The sequence below is a fragment of the Clupea harengus genome, chromosome 12 (assembly GCF_900700415.2).
Source record: "Clupea harengus chromosome 12, Ch_v2.0.2, whole genome shotgun sequence".
NCBI lineage: Eukaryota > Metazoa > Chordata > Actinopteri > Clupeiformes > Clupeidae > Clupea > Clupea harengus.
Genome location: NC_045163.1, coordinates 16,988,979 through 17,008,140, shown reverse-complemented (window position 1 = coordinate 17,008,140; position 19,162 = coordinate 16,988,979). Strand labels below are relative to the sequence as shown.

Genomic DNA, 19,162 nt, shown 5'->3' with positions numbered 1-19,162 from the left:
ACAAGCTGACAACGTCTCTGTACACATTTAACTTCCTCCTCACCATCTTGGGTGTGACTTCCGCTAGTGTGATGCAGCAGAGGCTCATGGCAATAGTGAAGCAAAAAAATCTTCCTCAAGAAGACACCTTCAGCAGAACACACTGCAAGGCAAATCATATCTATTGACAGGCGACCGGTAAACAGATGGTCTACGTATTATAACGTACAGTGGCCTAATTTTTTTAAACTGGAGTCTGGACACCACTGATTACCGCCTATTGTGGACTTCCTTCGGTTACACTTTGGCACCCTCTTTCATGTAGCTGTAATCCTTATTACCACTAGAGGGTGATAGTGTTTAGCAAATCATCATTAGAGAAGCCTGCCAATGGCTGACGGGGACACACGACCCTGAACGACGCTGATAGATTTGCGGTGATATGTCATGTCAACCGTCTTTACATTTATCAACTGAAATGGAGGAGTGTTTTGTCATGGTTAATGATGCCTTTAGAAAGTTCACCCCTCAGACTACCCAGTTGCAATGGACCAAGGCTGTGTGGATTCTAGTGGGCACCAGGCGTTAATGTTATATTGTTAACCTACTGTGTTATTATGAGAAGTGAAATTTACAGGCGACCACCGAAATTGTGCTCTCTCACAATTTGGGGAACACGGCGAGGGAAGCAGAAAGGCTAGTGGGAGTTTAGCAGAAGCTAATTAAGCGGTGAGCCAGTGTGTTCATGCATGTTCCATCGGCAAATAAGCGAGTTTGTGAGATGTACACGGGTAATTAGTGGAGATTAGGTTGCCAAGGACTGGGCAAAAATAGATGATCCTTGACAGACTAATTCCATTCCCACCAGTTGACATATTTCACAAATATAATGTGTGAAACAGGCCTGCCTTCACAAAGCGTTTCGCGTGGCTGGAGTTATTTTCTATGTGATGACTTATTTTGCTTTTGTAAGCCAATACTTTCAAGATCAGTCAATCAATATTGTTGGTTATGACTTATATGTTGCCCCCAGGGGCGTTTCTAGGATTCAAAGAAAGGGGGGGCTTAGCCCCAAGGGGAGTGGCATGTTTGCGCGCGGCAATTTTATTTTTTTAAGGCCCATTTGGGGCCGCGGATATCCATTGTTTCAGACAGTTCATAGATTGGTTTAATCAGAAAGAGTGTGATTTTGCTCTGTAGTTTTGCTTGCATTCAGTATATGATGACACAAGAGACAAAATGACAGGGTCATAGTGAAATTTGACAACACAAATATACCAGCTGTGGTGAAATGACCTGTTCTGAGCACCAAAGCTGTCCTGTGGGTAGCTCTTCAGCTTAACCTGTCTGGGCCCTGTCTTTTTCACCTAAATCAGTGGTTCCCAAACTTTTTACAGTCCCGTACCCCTTCAGACATTTAATCTCCGGCTGCGTAGCCCCCCCCCCGTTGAATTTTTTTTTTCCTTTTCACCTATTACCTTTATTCCGTTTTAATCCGTTTCGGCTCATTTTTTTCACCCAGAGGTAGATTGATGGCTTAAAATTAGTGAATAATATGTGCCACAAGTGACCCAAACCTTCTAAGGTTGTTGTTTGCCAGCCATCAACAGAACAGAAGACTAAAAAAACATTATTTGCAGGCGATTGGGTAGATGAGCGAATTCATTTGACAGGCTACGGAGGTCTGTGTTGAATAGGGTGGCGTGGCCGGAGCGGAGTTCAGCACAGACGTGACATTTTCTCAGTGGTTTTGTTTTCTAATTAATGCTTGTTCATCGTTGCGATCGTTGTTGTGTTTCAGCCCCCCTAAAATAGGCCTAACGACGCCCCTGGAAACATTAAACAAAGCTAGCTTTAGTAGCTGCTGCATATGAGATATGGCTAACAGAAAAGTTGTCATTTTTCTCAATGATGGTCAATTATTAGTAGTTAAAGAAGCACTATTCCAGTATTTCAAAGAGAATGAGCTGTGGGAGCACAAGAACAGTGAGTGTCTAGCAGCAATTCTCATACATATATGATATATCTATAACTTACAGTAAGGTTTAAGCTTACATGTTGGAAAACAGAACGTCTCATGGAGGATGCTTGCTAACGCTATTTCAGTTATGTTAAGTGCAATGTAGTGAATCAGTGAATTATCAGAGTAGCCTGTATTTTCGTTTGTTCTGAATAGTTAACCTCCTCCACTTAGCATTCTTCAAACAAAAGATTGTGGAAAAAAATATTTCATAAGTTGAATTTGAATGTCACTTGCAGCCCAGTTATTCTTGCGTTATTTTGCACTTGCAGAGGCTTGATTGCTAATTTGAGTTACTTTTTTTAACTTATTTGCACTTTCTCTTTATTTTTAAAAGCATATTTGCACTTTAATTTGTATTACTATTTAATTTATGTATTATGATGATTACATTTGTTACTCATATACATTTGAAATTTAAATTCCAACATTTTGAGTCGTTATTTTAATTTGCTATGGGAAATAATCGTTAGATTAGTCGATTAATCGAAAAAATTGTCGATAGATTAATCGATTACCAAAATAATCGTTAGTTGCAGCCCTACTGTTACATGCTATGGCCGCCTTTTGTAGGTCTTGGGCATTTTTACTTGCAGTTTCTGCAGCTACTGCCATCTTAAATGCTTTTTCAAATGTCAGGTCTATTTCGGAGAGCAGTCGTCTTTGAATCCGGTCGTCATTCATACCGCATACAAGACAATCTCTTAACCTTTGCTCAAGTGTAGTGCCAAAGTTACAGTCATGAGCTAGTCATCTGAGCTCCGCTACATATGCACTCACAGATTCTGTAGGCTGACGTGAACGCGAGTCAAACATATATCTCTGCACCATCTCGCTTGGTTTAGGATTGAAGTGCTCTTTCATTACTTGTTTTAACTGATCGAATGTTTTCGCAGATGGATTATCTGGACTCACCAGGTTTCTCATGAGCTTGTACGTTGCTGGACCGACCACACTGATTAGGATAGCCCTCTGTTTCTCTCCATCATCGATCCCATTAGCTTAAAAAAACTGATCGAGAACCTCGCAGTACTCTTCCCAAGTCTGCTCTTTTGCATCAAAAGTTGACAGGGTGCCTATCATCATCGTAGTCATATTTCCGTTTTGCTCGTTACCTCCAGTCCAATAGCACTTTGCACGTTCCTACCGTCTGCCACCTGCGGTCATCCCGACGCATCCGACTTTAATCAGGCACTTTTCTCCTCTATCCAATATTGTCAGGGAGTTTTTCACCCTTTACCAGGACTGTATTACCTCAGAATTAAGACTCACACAACCAAGAATATAATCAATAACAGACGTTTACTCTGGCCCAGAGGAGTGTAGTGGTTTCAGATCGCTCTTCAACCATACACTAACCCTCTTCTAAAATGTCTGCTTCTTTATTCACAAAAATGTTCACAGTTCAAACATGAAGACACTCCCAGTTACTATTTTACCATCTGGTCTTTGGTTCCCAGAGATAAGAATATTTACCTAAGACCCCCTAACCCAAACTCTGGGGGTCTTCCTCTTTAACACAACAATCAAGATGAGTTCACAAAAACACATGGCCTCCTACAACACTAACTCAGTCTTAACCTAAACATTTTATGACAGCTCTGAGTTAACATCCCCCTTTCTCACAGACTCAGCATTCCTCTCAACAGAACAAAGAAACAGCTGAGACATCCATTTAACAAACTAATAACAAACTACAACACATATCATGATAATAATTATATAGCATATTTTTTTTTCACAAATATGTGATAACTTAGTTCTCATTAAATGAGGATTCACTCCAGAGGACCATGTTCAGTATTTAATATAAGAACGCACAGAGGTTGTAGATAACATACATCACTCAGGTTAGGTCTCTGCTTAATCTACTGTCAATGTCTTGACCTCCAGGGTTAACTGTACCTCCTGATGGAGTGGGGTGGTATTGCAATAGTACCTATATGAACCAGATAATCACGATACCACACTTATGCATACCTTGGGATACTCAGGAGTAGGTTGCCCATTCACAAAATGCTACAAAGATTAAAATAAAATAAGTTCATAATGGCCTTTTGGGACGTTTTGGTCAACCAGGTAACGGACAGGGAAAATCATTGCAGACCCCTCACACCCTGGACATAATCTGTTCCAACTCCTCCCCTCATGTGTTACAGAACTCTGTACACCAGGGGTCGGCAAGTAACTTGGGCCGCGGGCCAGTATTTTTCCTCGCCACTAGGTGGCGGGCCAAAGTCCGGGTTAATGCATATTAAGACGCTGCGATAGGTGCACTCGCAACAACTAGGCCCTAACACGGAGAATGGATAGGTCTACTACAAATAACTAATGATAATAAACCATGTGAATGAGCCCATTGGTTGTCTGTTTGAATAATTTAATTATTTTAACGAACTCTGTCTTATCCCCCTGTCAATATAGCCTTGCTTATTGTGAATAAAAGCAATGACGAAGTTTTTTCAACATTGAGCCTCCCCTAAATTTCAGACCCTAGGCTACTACTTAGAGTCCCATCTATGACTACTTTTATTCTATCGAAATAGTTGGTATGCAACCGCACCTCCTTACAATGTTTATTGGTTTGGGAAAAATAGCGATGCAGAGAGAAAATTAGCAATAATAATGTCTTTGTCAAAAACGCGTCTGAACGAGGAAAGTTGACCAACGAACAACCAGAGCCTAATTCAAACTTTGCCTTTATCTTAACCCCGGCTTCACTATGGAATAGCCCCATGTGGTCTCATCTGCAACAAAGTTGTCTGCGCTTTGCGAAAAGGGTACAATGTCCCAATGACTAGCTATGTCTTCAAGTTTAAGGAGTGATGAGGCTGGTGCACTCAATAGCTCGCTATCGCCTCAGACAAGGTAGCCTACTAGCAGGTTAGCTGGCAAATAGTCTTACAAAACGAGATGACGATACAAATTTTAAAAGACGTTTTTTCTGACTTCCACAAACAGAAAACACAGCCGATTACCAACGTTGTCATTATTGGTGCACAAAAACAGCTCTCACTGACTGACACTGGTGCTTGTGTGGGATATTTTCATATGAATAAGGAATAGATTTACCAGATACCTGTTGAATGAGTGTAAAGATTAGCTTTGGGTTACATTTCAGATGAGGTAGAGATTTAAAATAAGAGGGCGTAGCTTGAAGTGACCTAAGGTTAAAATGGGTGTGGTATTATATACCATGGAAGTCTTTTTGATTCGGGTGGGGTCAGAATGGAGAGGTCAGGTTTAATTGGCTGGATTGGTCAACCAAGCAAAACATAGATGGGAGGTGCTAATTACAGGTTTAAATATGTTAGCAGGAAGGTATTTTGGCAGATCCATTTCCGGTATACATCTCTTTGCTGTGGCTTAATGTACTACAGTAAATCTGTTGGAACAACACGTCCTGAGTCTTGATTTTCTGATTGTGAAAATAGTTTAAGACTTAGAATTGGCCACCACATATTTGCTGCCCTCGACGTGATTGGAAACAGGATTGTGGACGAACGGCTGAAACGTGAGCTGAATCAACTCGTATTCTGTTAAGGGCGCCATTTAACCAGGTAAGCAGGGTTGCTTACTGGGGAATACTAGGTGCTTCATGTTCACGTGGAAGGCAATGTAGTCCGATTAGAATTCTCCAAAAACGAACCGCAGAATCGGCTTCGGACGTGATGTTCTAACGGAATAGTCATATTTAATTGGATCGCAACCAGTTAAGGTTTAAGGTATATGGTTTGAAAAATCACGTTAAGGTTTACAAAATCTTTCTATAGTTTATTCACTTATTTGAATAGAGGCAATACGTTTTTATTATGGGTTTTTACTGTGGGTTGATGTTGAGTTGAATCGCTGATATAGTGGAAGTAACTTGTTCTTAATGTGTTAATACGGATGGTGTCAGTGTGAGTTGTCCTTTGTCTGTTTGGATGCAAGGCCTTGAAGGTTGGGTGCACGAGGGTACAAAGGAATGTGTGAGCGTGTTGTGTGAGCGTGTTATGTGAACGAATGAGTTAGATATAGTAGTCGAGAGAAAGGTGAATAAATGCAAGTGTGGTTGTCTGTTCCCCTAGGCTGCAGGTCATTTTAGACAAAGTTTTTACGAAAGACTAACTTTTCGATGATTTTGTTGTTGTGGGTGTTAGGAATTATAAGAACACGGAACGTTTTAATTCATTTAGGTTCTCACGTCAGGCTAACCTTCTTGTAATGAGATTGTGTAATGGTAAAAGTTAGGAATTATAGCAGCACGTTTCAATTAATTATAAGACAAGTGTTTACGACAGACTAACTTGTTTGGAGATTGGGTTTTCACGTCAGGCTAAGCTTATTGGAATGATATTGGGGATGGTAAATACAAACGGTAGGCATTATAGACAAGTTTTTACGAAAGACTAACTTGGGTTGAAGATGGGGTTTTCAAGTCAGGCTAACCTTATTGGAATGATATTGGGGATGGTAAATATAAACGGTAGGCATTATAGACAAGTTTTTACGAAAGACTAACTTGGGTTGAAGATTGGGTTTTCACGTCAGGCTAACCTTATTGGGATGGTAAATGTAACCTGGAGGTATTAGACAAAGTTTTGTACGAAAGACTAGCTTTGTTTTCGACGATTTTAAAAGTAAAGAATTAGATAAGAAGACAGCACGATTCAATTAATTTGAATTTTCACGTAATGGCTAACTTTGAAATGATATTGAAATTGTGAGCAAAGATTTAATGAAACCGTAGAAGATAACAATCCGATTCATTTGTATCAACTAGTTTGTAAAGTTGACTAACTTCTTCTTAAATGATTTTGTGATTCTCGTGTTAATAAGACAGGTTTTGGTGAGCAGTTATCGTGTTGGCGTGCTGAACGGTAAGAAACGCGGACGGACGATTTACTAAATGATGGACGTGTGTGAGATGTTTTGATAAGTTTTGTTTCCCAGGAAAATGTTGTTAATGTTAACAAGTGATTTGTGGAGTGCATTTATTTCACTCGAGAGGAGTGAGTTCACTTTGAAAGTGGCCTTTAACTGAGAAACAAACCACGTGGGTAACGGAGGGGAGCATGAAAGACGCTCCAAGCACGTATAAGGTAAGATACATAATTATTACTAGAAAGATATAAAGTAGTTATTACATAAATAAGGTATTTGAAAGGTTGAATGAAGTACAACTAAATTAATATTGGATAGCATATAATACATTTTGGCGAATGCTCCTGGCTGGCGGTAATCTGTGAGTATCACACGTGGGTTTGTTTACATTTTCAGAATACGGAATTGTTCGTTGGTGGAATATATGCGTGATGTATATTGGGTATAATTGTTGGTGGTATTAACTAAATGCTGATAGTTGCAGATAGAGTGTAACACTAACGAAAATGTAAAGATAGTGGTATGTAGTTATTGAGGTTTAGGGGTAGGCTACTTGGTTAATTGCTTTCTGACAAGATTTGAGCTGAAAGTTCTTTTTGTTCTTTGTGCAGGCAAGCAGCACAGAGAGAGTGATAAGAAAAGGGGGAGGGTGGTTCCCTCAAATTTCACATGCAGTGGTTAGAGTTAAATTAACAATTTTATTTTGAGATGGCCTTAGTAGAAGTAAAACCAGGTACGCCTTTAGAGGCAGTAATTCAATTATATTCAAAAAATGACTTGTTGGTAAAAGAGACACCTCCCTATCCACTGCTGCCTTTGATGGGTCAGTCCCCTACTGTAACATTTGAGGGTGACTTAAAGGAAAAGGCGGACATTACAGAGGATGGTAATAAATGTTAGAGAGTGGAGAAGAAAGCACAGAGGGTAATTGATTTAGAGACAGGGTTAAGGAATGTATTGGTTGGAACAGCTGTTGTTGACGAAAGACCCCCTGCGTCCCCCTCTGGTTCATACACAAAAGGCCCTTGTGTTAGAAGTGATAAGACTGTGGGCCCAGGTGTGGCACTGGGCCCATTGGAAGCCCCCTCTGTGTCAGGTTTGGAAGGCAGGAAGGGGTTAGGTACTAATTACTTCTTATCTACCGAGGATGAGAAGCGGGTGAGAATGAGATTGAGATTTGAGGAGGAGAGAAGGAACAGGTCAGAGAGAAGTGTGATAAGGTATAGAGAGATGAGTGACTCTGAAGACTGGGATGAGTCAGAGGTTAAGGAACAATATCCAGTCACTGTACTTTCTAAAAGAGAGATTTTGAAGAAAGAGTCAAAAGAATTGAGGAAAATGGAGGATAAAATTAAGCATTTGGAACGTGTCTTGATAAAGAAGGAAGAGAGAGAAAAAGAAGGTATACAGGCCCCAATTCCAGAGGTGGGTGTAATGATGCCTCTACTCACAAAAGGTAATGTAACTCATTACCAACCGTGGGGTCACACAGATTTAGACTTCCTATTTTACAAGAGGGAGCTGGGATTTGGATTGGAAAGCTGGAATCTGAGATGGTAGGAAAACGTTCGGCCGTAGGTGATATAAAGGCATTGTTGAGTCAGATTCTCACCAGAGAGACGACTACTTCACTTGTCAATAAAGTGGGACTGGGAAGGATTATGGGTGATCCATCGATTGATGAGGTGGCATTTGATAACTATAGGAATGCTGTATGGAGATGTTTGAGGAATGCTTACCCTAATGTATTCTCGTTGGCAAGTATGTCTGTAAATAATATCAAAACAGACGAGAATCCTGCTGTGTTTGTGGAAAGGGTGGAGGCAGACTGGCGAGTGCGAATGGAGACGGATCCAGAGAACAATCAGATGGTTAGGCATATGATGAGGAAGGCCATAATGGAAGCCCTTCCAGAGTCAGCTAAAAATAAACTAGAGAATGATTATCGGATTGAATCTATGCTGAAAACTGAGTTCAGAGATGCTGTAACTCATTATGTAAATTTACAAAGGAAGATTGATGCTGATTTAGAAAAACAACATGTGGAGAGACAGAGGAAGTTGGTTCAGAACCAGTTGGATAATGATGAAGGGACAAAAAAGGGTGAAATACAAGCACCGCAGTTAGGTGTAATTGCCCAGGCACCTCAGCAGGACCTGGGGCAAGGTAAAATGCTTGTTTCATGATCTTCTCCATTGGCAATACAGCAGCAGACACCCATTCCTCAGGTAGCACATGGAACTTCACCACAGATGCCATATTGGGTGCCGCCGTCTCAACAGTTTCCGCAGCTTCAGGCCCAACAGTGGGGGTATACACAAGGTACATATGAAGGGCCTTGGTCAAATTCAGGTTTAATTCAGCTGAATGAGAGAACGACACCACACCACGTCATGGCTTTGCAAGAACCCATGTGAGTGAGTGGGGACCTTTTATACATGATTGGCATGGTGGTCTCGTGGAGCCCGGAAGTCCAACACATTGTACTATCATGGTGGAAGAAGCTCCATGTGACGCACGGAAGGTGGAGAGAGATGAAAGATGGAGAGTAGCATTGACTGGAAAGAAACGGATCAAGGTAAGGGGTGTGGGTATAATTGTGGGACCAGAAGGAGTTGGAGTGGAGGCTAAGTTGGATTCTCAATTGTACACTAAAGCATATGATGTGCCGAATGCCACACCACATATCACACTTAAGGTGGGCCTGGGGTTTAGGGCAATAGATGTTGGTCATATGATGGCGAGAGCTAAAGCCAGTGTATGGGTGTCAGCAGAATGGTTAGGCAGAGAGGGGGTTAGAATGTCAGAAGATAACACTTTAATACAAATTAGACACTCATCTCGCTTAACGGGGGAGCCTCAAGTAGTTGAAGTAATTGAGTGAGAGAGTTTGGAGGAAATATACAGTGGGTGACCTTTATGGAAATCCATACTGTATATATGATAGGTATGAAGGAATAGGTAGGTATTGAAATGTTGATTACATGGGTGTTGATTGAGGAGTGTAGCTTGGTGGAAGGGAAGTCGGCAATCATCTAGATTTATAGTGAGTGGAATTGGATTGTGTATAGGACGTAGTGGGAATAAATAGATAAGGGGGTTGATGAGAGTGTTGGAAATCATTTAAAACAAAGGGGTTAACTGATAAGCAAGAGCAGGAGGCACAAGGGGTATATGGAGGTATGTTATGTTGTAAGAAAAAGTTGAAGTTAGAATATATAGATAAGGACTTTTAAATAAATAATGAGGGTTTAAAACATTAGATAATTCCCTGAAATAAAAACAGGGTAATTACATATGCATTTATAAATTGAGGGAATAGGAAAATGGATAGACAAAAGGAAAGTGGTTTGAAGAAGAAGGTACATGGAAAGTAAGAATGAGAGGTAAATGGGAAGTTAAAGAGATGGTAGGATATGTATGTTTCATATTAGTTTCATATACAGATGAGAGGAGTGACAGAGAGAAGGGGAGCCGTGTGCAGGCGTGGTGAAATTTAAGAAAGCAAGCCAGGTTGAGGATGGAACTAGATGGCTGATCTGATCTAAGGTTGATGTGAGGAATTGTGTGGGTTTTGTGTTAACCTTGAAAGTATATATGAAAATAACATGGTTTTTAAGTGTCTCTTACAGATTTGGTGGAACCTTCTAAAGTAAGTGGTTTGGGCTGAGGAGCCGCAGGAACAGAATGGTTTGTTTGTAGTTGCATTGGGGGATGGGCGATAGGAAGGAGTGACATGCCCTTTGAAGTTTGTATATTGGTATATGGTGTGAGTGGGGTGATTTTAGTATTCAAGCCAGGTTATAGTAACCAAGGTAAGATCCTTTGTTATTATAATGTGAGTTATGCTTTGATAAGCCACGTGGGCAGGGTTTCCTCGAGATAGTGTTTCAGCAATTAATTTATAGCCTAACTTAGTGATAAAGATATAATGTACATAGGTGATGTAATTATTTCAAGGGATACGACCAAATTGATTTAAAAGAGGGGTAAACTGCAAGCTTGGTAAACTATGGAGCTGCTATTGTGGCCAGATGGCAACTCTATACATGTTATCTGCTTTGTTCATTTGCACGCACTTTTTAGTTTTCAGTGCGTAAGGGGGGTATTAGGTATTAGGAAAATTAAATGTATGGGGTTTTGGTCACCCTATTTATGGGAGGTTTTGGGATGAAATTTTGCATAATGCTATGGTTGTAGCATCTATAATAAGGAATAAAGGAGTGGAGATCAAACCTCGGGGAATGTTATGGGGTGTGGGTACAGGTTATACCCACTGATATGTTTCTTTAATCTTTTTTATGGCTCAGGAATGAAGGATAACTTGGTACCTGAGCTCAGCGGGAAATATATAAGTGAATGCCAGGGATTTGGCCGCTGAATCTTATTGTTCCATTTGGAATGTGTTATACTGAAAGGTATAAGTGTATAGATATGACAAGGGAAATATAGATATTAAATTAATGGATGGGTTTTATATGATGGGTTAAGGTATGTCTGAGGACAGGACTGAAGCAAGATGGTAAGTGTCATGAGCTGTGGGAGAGATAATGTAGCTGAATGGATGGTAGTTTATTTAAGGAGTTAAAGTTAGGGGAAATAGAAAATCATAATGGAGAAAATGAAAATGGTCTATAATTATATGTAAGGTAACTAGGTAAACTACTGAATCTTTAAGTCTACATGAGGCAGGAGCGCTGCACGGAGCAGTCATGCGCTGGGACACAGGAGTGAACTGGAGGAGTGTGAGAGAATGGATGAACTGAAGGTGGGTCAGCTGCATACAATCATGGGTGTGATTGGAGACGAAATGCAGCTGGAAGTGTGAATGTCATGGAAGGAACGGGTGTGTGAGTGTGCCGAAGGGGAGTTGCTGAAGCAGACTTCAGCACAAACTTAAAGGTAAGTATATGTTATATGTGGGAATCTTTGTTTTATCAAGCATTTGGGGAATTATTTAGTATAACATTAAGACATATGTGGGAAATTATGGAATGCAATCTCTGGATATCGTACTACACACTTTGGAATTATGTTTAGGAAATGTGTGAAAATTTTGTGTATAGATTGTTTTTAATCTTTGGAATTCTATATACACAGGTGGAAGCTTATGGACTGGTCCAGTCGGGAGACTGGTGATGGGTTAAGGTTCTTAAAACAAAACAGTCTCCAGCCAATAGGGCTGAGAGGTGAAGGGGTTAAGTGTGTTGTATCGTATTAACTGTTTTGCAGGACTTGACCACTAGGCGGTGGGACGACCATAATTCAAGGGAACTGAGTTGGAGTGGGGACCATTCAGATGCCGCAGCTCGACCTGGGTGAGGGGCTGCCAAGGTCATGGACATGCTGCAGTGGATAGATGTGCCTATCCTTGGGGGAAGGAAACTGATGGAGCTCAACATAGTCAGAGGAGGCTTTCCGGCAGATTCAGATGGAAGACCTCATCAGTGGAACTTATAAGATGTTTGTTGTGGGACATCCACAACAATTCTACAACAGCACGCAGAACATTCATACATATTAGGACTGTACCACTTGCATAAAATTGCATACATAACTGGATCTGTATTGTTCATATTTGTTGGTTGGTTGTTCATATTGTTCGATGTGTATTGTTTATATTTATATTGCTTGTTTTGTTTGTTTTATTGTATGTATTGTATTTTTGTATGTTTCTTTATATTTTACACAACACTGCATACAGAAACTGATGGAAAAGAAGATGTGCATGGTCGCCTTTCGCAGCCTGCGGAATGCAGGTGTCGCTGTACAGGACAGGGCAGTGGGCATTTTTCACCTTAAAATAAGAAGGTTTTTGCTCCCACCTGTGGGGATAGGGGCATGGCATCTCGGGAGTAAAGGAACACCAGAATGTGGATACTGATATTGTTACACCTAAGTTTATCCATGTAAATGGAGACTGAACGAAACGCACGACACTGCATACACAATGGGATTCTGGTTGTATTACATTTTGTATGTTCTGTAAACATTACTGTATGCTCATCTAGGACCACCCTAGTGAGACTGTTGTATAGTATGGGGGTATTAATATTGAGTTAGATGAAGTGGATGGACTGTTTAAAATAATGCTAAAACTGGGTTTTGATGTATAGGAGTTCAAATGTACTTGTTTCATCATATGGTAGATTGATAGTGTGTATTTCATAGAGTTATGAAAATATGGTTTAGTGTGTCCATATGGACACAAAGGGGCGAATATGTGGGATATTTTCATATGAATAAGGGATAGTTTTACCAGATACCTGTTGAATGAGTGTAAAGATTAGCTTTGGGTTACATTTCAGATGAGGTAGAGATTTAAAATAAGAGGGCGTAGCTTGAAGTGACCTAAGGTTAAAATGGGTGTGGTATTATATACCATGGAAGTCTTTTTGATTCGGGTGGGGTCAGAATGGAGAGGTCAGGTTTAATTGGCTGGATTGGTCAACCAAGCAAAACATAGATGGGAGGTGCTAATAAAAAATCAGCGCCAAGGAGGGGAACGGCGACTTTTGCCGTGACAAAATCCCAGCCAAAACGATGCCCTCCAAAACACAACTCAATGTACCTTATTCCATACGTGCGGATGGGGGTCCCATTAGCAGCTTCCATCGGGGGGCCATGGCTGTCGGTCACCATGTCCAAACGGGATGCAGGCAGGACGCTCCTCTGTGCACCCGTGTCGCACAGGAAACGTCGTCCGGAGATGCCGTCACGGATAAAAAGCAGCCTGCCTACGCGGCCGACACTCATGGCCACTAATGAACGCCGGCCCTGGCGTTTCCCAACCCGCCGAAACTGCATGGCGAGCGGCATTTAAGAGCCTTCGGTCCAAACTTCTCGTGATAGAAGCACAAGCCTGAAGAAGACTGCTGGGGGCCTGAAGACTGCTGCCGACGAGAAGAGGTTGCTGCGACCAGTGTGGAATCCTCCATTGTCACAGGAGCGACGTGCGTGGGAAGAAGCGCGGCCATGACACAGTGCCCTTGACTTGCCAGGAAAAATGTATCAGCCTCTTCAGCCAGTTTTCGACAGTCAGTGATTGTGGTGTTGGCCAATGCAGCTCTGACTTGGGAAGGCAGCTGACGCAGGAAAAGTTGAATGAAAAGAAAATCGGGTCTGTGCTCAGACGGTTTGCTATCACCCAGTCCTTGGAGGGAGAAAAGCCTGCTAGCTCTCTCAGCGTCGGACAGTTCAAAGGTCTTTAACAGGTGGGCTTTGAGCGCTGCATATTTCTCCGTAGCTGGAGGATGTTTAAGGAGACTGACCACTCGGGTTGCTGTTGAGTTACCGAGTGCTGACACAACGTAGTAGTACCGTGTTGTATCAGCGGTTATCTCCAGCAACGCGAACTGCGCTTCAGTCTGGGCAAACCATACCGACGCTGACGATTCCCAGAATTCGGGGAGTTTGAGGGTAACAGTGTTCGCGGTCATGGTTGAGTCGTGTTTGTGAATACGTCAAGCAAACAAACGTCGGGGTCACCAGTGTGGAAGTTGCATTTAAACGCAAAAGGCAATTCCTCAAGTTGAGTACACAGGTGTGTGTCTCGTTTATTTTTACATACCAACAGGAATGAATGACAAGATGGCGCTGCCCTGTAACCTAACACACATGGGGCTCGACGTCATCACAACAACAGAATATTTAAAGGGACCGCGATCCCGGAACAGTCACACTTACGTGTATAACACATTACTTAAATTACCTGAAACAACAGTGTGTAGAACCACACTAAGAACAAGGGTGAATTATGAAATCACATTCACTACAGTAGTATAAAAACTGTCTCTTTAAAAAAATTAACTGGCGGGCCACAATTTGCCCGCGGGCCGCCTGTTGCCGACCCATGCTGTACACCAAAACCACCAGGCACAGGAACAGTTTATTCCCCCTTGCCGTCACTCTAATGAACAGTTGACTACAAATTATTATATTATATTTATTTATCCTAAACTGTTGTGTTATACTGTATATTTCAGTGTAAGTACATTGAAAGCCACTAAACCCGGAGTCAAATTCCTTGTATGTGAAAACGTACTTTTAACCATGATTCTGATTTGATAGCTCGCATTTGTCAACAGTGACTAGGCTATATATTGAGTTGGGAGTGGGGTCTCCCACACTGTTTAATCCACAGGCGGCACCTTTCCTCCTGTGTTTTGGGCTTTGGAAATGCGTTGCTCAGACCTCAAAGTTTGTCCGAGCCTCTTCTCTTAGTAGCAGTTGCTAAGGTAGGATTGGACGAGGGCCGTTCTAGGGAGGAGTTTCGCGAATTGGAAAAACTGGAAGAACTGCAAATTACGTCGAATGTGTTTCTGTAAAGTTATGCTACATCGCGTGCACTCAGAGGCAGTGCCTTGTTCATATTAGCAACGGTTTTTTTTAAACCGTTGGAAAGACGGTTGATTGCGTTTAATTATTTTTTCGAGCACATCCATCGAGCTACTCCATCTACACTTTAAACCGTCATTATTTACCAACTGTGTGGTAATGTCCTAATGTAACGGTAAGTGACGTTCACATTAAGGTAACATTAAAGGGCAATTTTAAACATGCCGTGTTAATATGATTAACATGTTAACTTATTATGATACAATGTTAACTTATTGTCGATAGCTAATGTTGTGCGTCAGCCATGTCTGACAATAAAAAAAGGGAATGTCTGCCGTTGAGTTATTCGCCTGATGAGACTTAATGTATTTTTAAGCTAGCAAAGCACGTCTTCGTAGGCCACGAACAATCGATATGCTAACGTTATAACCTTAGACTAAACTAAGATAAGTCTATTGCTAGCCAAGGTATCGTAACCCGACCTATTATCGCCCCAGCTAATAAAAAAGTGACAAACAGTTAAAAACATTTATAGATCGAAAAATCTTGAATCAATCAATCTTACATATTTCAGTAGCGGTGGGTGTCTAGATTACGACTGGTAACTTGTTTGGATTTCAACTGAAACGTGTTTTCCGTTTTTTCCCCGTTGTGTAGACCAACATGCAAAATTAGCTGATACATGAGGTTGTACCCATTAACAGCCTTTCTTGATTTACCTGTGATACGTGTGGTGTAAGGAGATTAGCCAACAATTACCGATATGATCAAGTATGATCTTTATCAGGACCCATAACCTCTCGTGAACATCTCCTAACTCGGTCGTCAGCTGTCGTCGCTGCGATAAGCGGGAAACCCTCAATTTAAAGAGTTAGAGAGGTCTCGGTGTCGGTTGAAAACTGTATGACCCTCAAAAATTGTCGTCGCGAAATCGAATTCGTTCAGTTCGTTCCATGACGGTTTGTACACAGAAGTAAACCGCTGTCTAGTACACTAAATAACGTTGAACAACTGCAATTTTTTTTTTGCACACATACAAGTTAAATACCACTTTTGGGTAGGAGCGTATGTTGTTTAAAATCCGTTATCCTGGTTGAAACAGAAATCAATATTAAGTAACATGTACCCGCGTGAGGCTGTTAATATGTCTGGGGCGTTAATAGGTCGGGTTACGATAACGTTAACTTAGATATCGTAGTGTTACCTACTTCCACCCCCGTAATTAAAAAAGTGACAAATAGTCATAAACATTTATAGATCGAAAAATCAACCCTACATACTTCAGTAGCGGGTGGGTGTCTAGATTGGCTGATACAGGAGGGGTTCCCCTCCTCCGCCCTTCTGTGATTTACCTTTGATACGTGTGGTGTAAGGAAATTAGCCAAAAAATACCGATATGATCGAGTATGATCTCTATCAGGACCCCTAACCTCTTGTGAACATCTCCTAACTCTGTCGTCGGCTGTCGTCCCTTTGATGGGCGGGAAAACCTCAATTTAAAGAGGTAGAGAGGCATAGACATCAGGGTTTTTCCTGCGTCCAAAATTTTTTTTGTGTCACCGTGTCACCTTATTAGCTTACATTTGACCATTTCATAAATAATGGAGGATATGCTTGAGGAAATCATTTTGCTTCCACTTTAGATTTAAATAGATAGGCTAATAGATTGACAATAGTCCAAGCCCCATGGTGCTATCATGTATGGTTCAAGGATTATCAAGGTTTACCTCTTTACATTTGCAAACTACTGAAATGTATATCAATAGAATCTAGAACTAACCAGTGGTCAGAAATGGAACACACAAATTATGAAATTCAAGTTTATCTATTATTACTATTCATTTTTATTATACAAACCTACATACCATTCTTTTTGTTTTTATTATTAAAACTGTCCACAAATATGTTTAATAGTGTCTCAGTGGTGTCAAAAGTAAACACATTCGTTACTCAAGTAGAAGTATTGATACTGGAGTTTAAAAAGACTCTGGTAAAAGTTTAAATATCGACTTAACCTCTTTACTCAAGTAAAAGTAAAAAAGTACAGGCTCTAAAATTTACTTAAAGTATAAAAGTAAAAAGTAACCTTAATAAAAAAAAAAACATTTAAAGCTAAACTAGTTGGACTTAATATAATTGACACGACTGTAAGAAATAGAAGCTTAATTTAATAGCTGATGAGTGCTACATGGAGCCCAAGACATGGTAAAAAATGTCATACAAAAATATAATAATGCTGTCAAAGACAACAAGCTCAAAGACCATGTTTTTCTCAAACTTTATTGGAATTCAAGTAGACCTCCACCCCATTTGCACATTCGTCTCTCATCAAGGGCCTTTGCAACTAGGTTCTCAGTCTTCGCATATTCTGCCAGAAATGCAAGCTCCACAGGAGTAAACCTGTTAAAATAACAAATAAACTCAAAATGTCATATTTATTTCATGGAACACCTTCAATTCAATAACAAACCAATTAAGTAATGCTAATTATCTGTGCTGAGGGTCAGTAAATATATTGTATATATAGTGTTTTATAGCTTTTCAATTCAAAGTGAAAGAATATAGATATAGTTCAGCTTTAAAAATTAAAAGGGGCAGGTACATACATGGGTATTTTTAGTCGCATTCAAACCAACAGGACAGCTCAAAACAAATGTGACACTAAGGACTACATGAATTATTTTGGCGTGATACATTTTTCAGTTATCTCCCAGGACAATCACAAGCCTAACTAACACATTTCCTGTGGGAAACACTGATACATAAACTGAATATTAAATAGCCTTCAGTATATTAGCTTACTACTGAGCAGTGGCGTTTCTACATTAGGGGCACGTGGGGCATTGCCCCACCAGATCCCCATGGCGCTGTTTTGCGGAAAGCTCAATCTGTGCTTTGTGGCAAAATATTTCTTATTTTATTTAATATGCATAGCAGCGTGAATGTGTTTGTGAATGTGTGTGTGAGAATAAGCTTGACTCACAAGCATTATAGTCCTGTTTTGGAGTAATTTGATGTGTGTGTTTCTGTCTGAGTGCTTGCCCTGTGAAATGCTGCTCTCCGCTGTCCTTCTCTGCTCTGTGGGCTACGGCGCGAGCTTAAGACCGTTGCCATGGAAACATTAATGAGCGTGAACCACACAGGCCAAAGATAACATTGGCAGATGGGGCACCATCAGATGTGCCCCACGAAATCTGCCTAGCAACTCGACTCGAATATTGCGAAAACGGCAACTGTACCCTGTGACCAAGAAAAAAAAACTATAGTCAGATCATATCAGACAGACCAATGCCAGTAACGTTACTGCTAGTTAGCTATTGCTAGTTTTTGAGTATTTTGGAAGTTTTAATTCAGACTACAATGAGGAATGTAGACTATTTTTGTGAGGTGACATAACCTCATACAAAATTGCCCCACCAGAAATGTCAGGCTAAAATCGACACTGCTACTGTGTAGTACATTTTAGATCGTGGTAGTGAATTAGCCTAAAGCTTATTTGTCAAACATCACAGAGAGCTAACTAGGTTAACCTGTAACTTAGGATCCTTCAGTAGGCAACTGCTAGCAAGCAAACCAAGGCATGTTGGCATATTCCTCTGCTAGCCAAGCTGTCGCAAGCATTGTAAATCGACCATTATTATAATAATAATACAGAGCTTACCTCTACATTTTTTGAATGGCAAAAGTATGTGGTTCTTGGGTTCGAAAAGTTTGCCTTCAGACATCTCTAGGTCCGTTTCAGCTCATTTTGTTCACCCTGAGGTAGATTGATGGCTTAAAATGAGTGAATAATATGTGCCCTTCTTAGATTGTTGTTTGCCAGCCATCAACAGAACAGAAGACTAAACATTTTTTGTTTTAAATGCGATTGGGAAGACGAGCGCGTGAATGTGACTGAATGTGGCTTTAGCGGAGATCTGTGGGTCAACCGTTGAAAAGGGGGGCGTGGCCGGAGCAGAG

General features: G+C 40.8%; 1 protein-coding gene across 3 annotated transcripts in view; it reads left to right on the top strand.

Annotated features, from left to right (window-relative positions):
* The first annotated feature begins 15,091 nt into the window (after positions 1-15,091).
* The window catches only part of LOC105906018 (potassium channel KAT4-like), an 84,121-nt gene continuing 80,050 nt past the window's right edge, over positions 15,092-19,162 (top strand). For all 3 annotated transcript variants that reach the window (XM_031577760.2, XM_031577762.2, XM_031577759.2), the window contains exon 1: positions 15,092-15,377. The gene's annotated coding sequence lies outside the window, so the exon portion shown is untranslated. The remainder of the gene's footprint in view (positions 15,378-19,162) is intronic.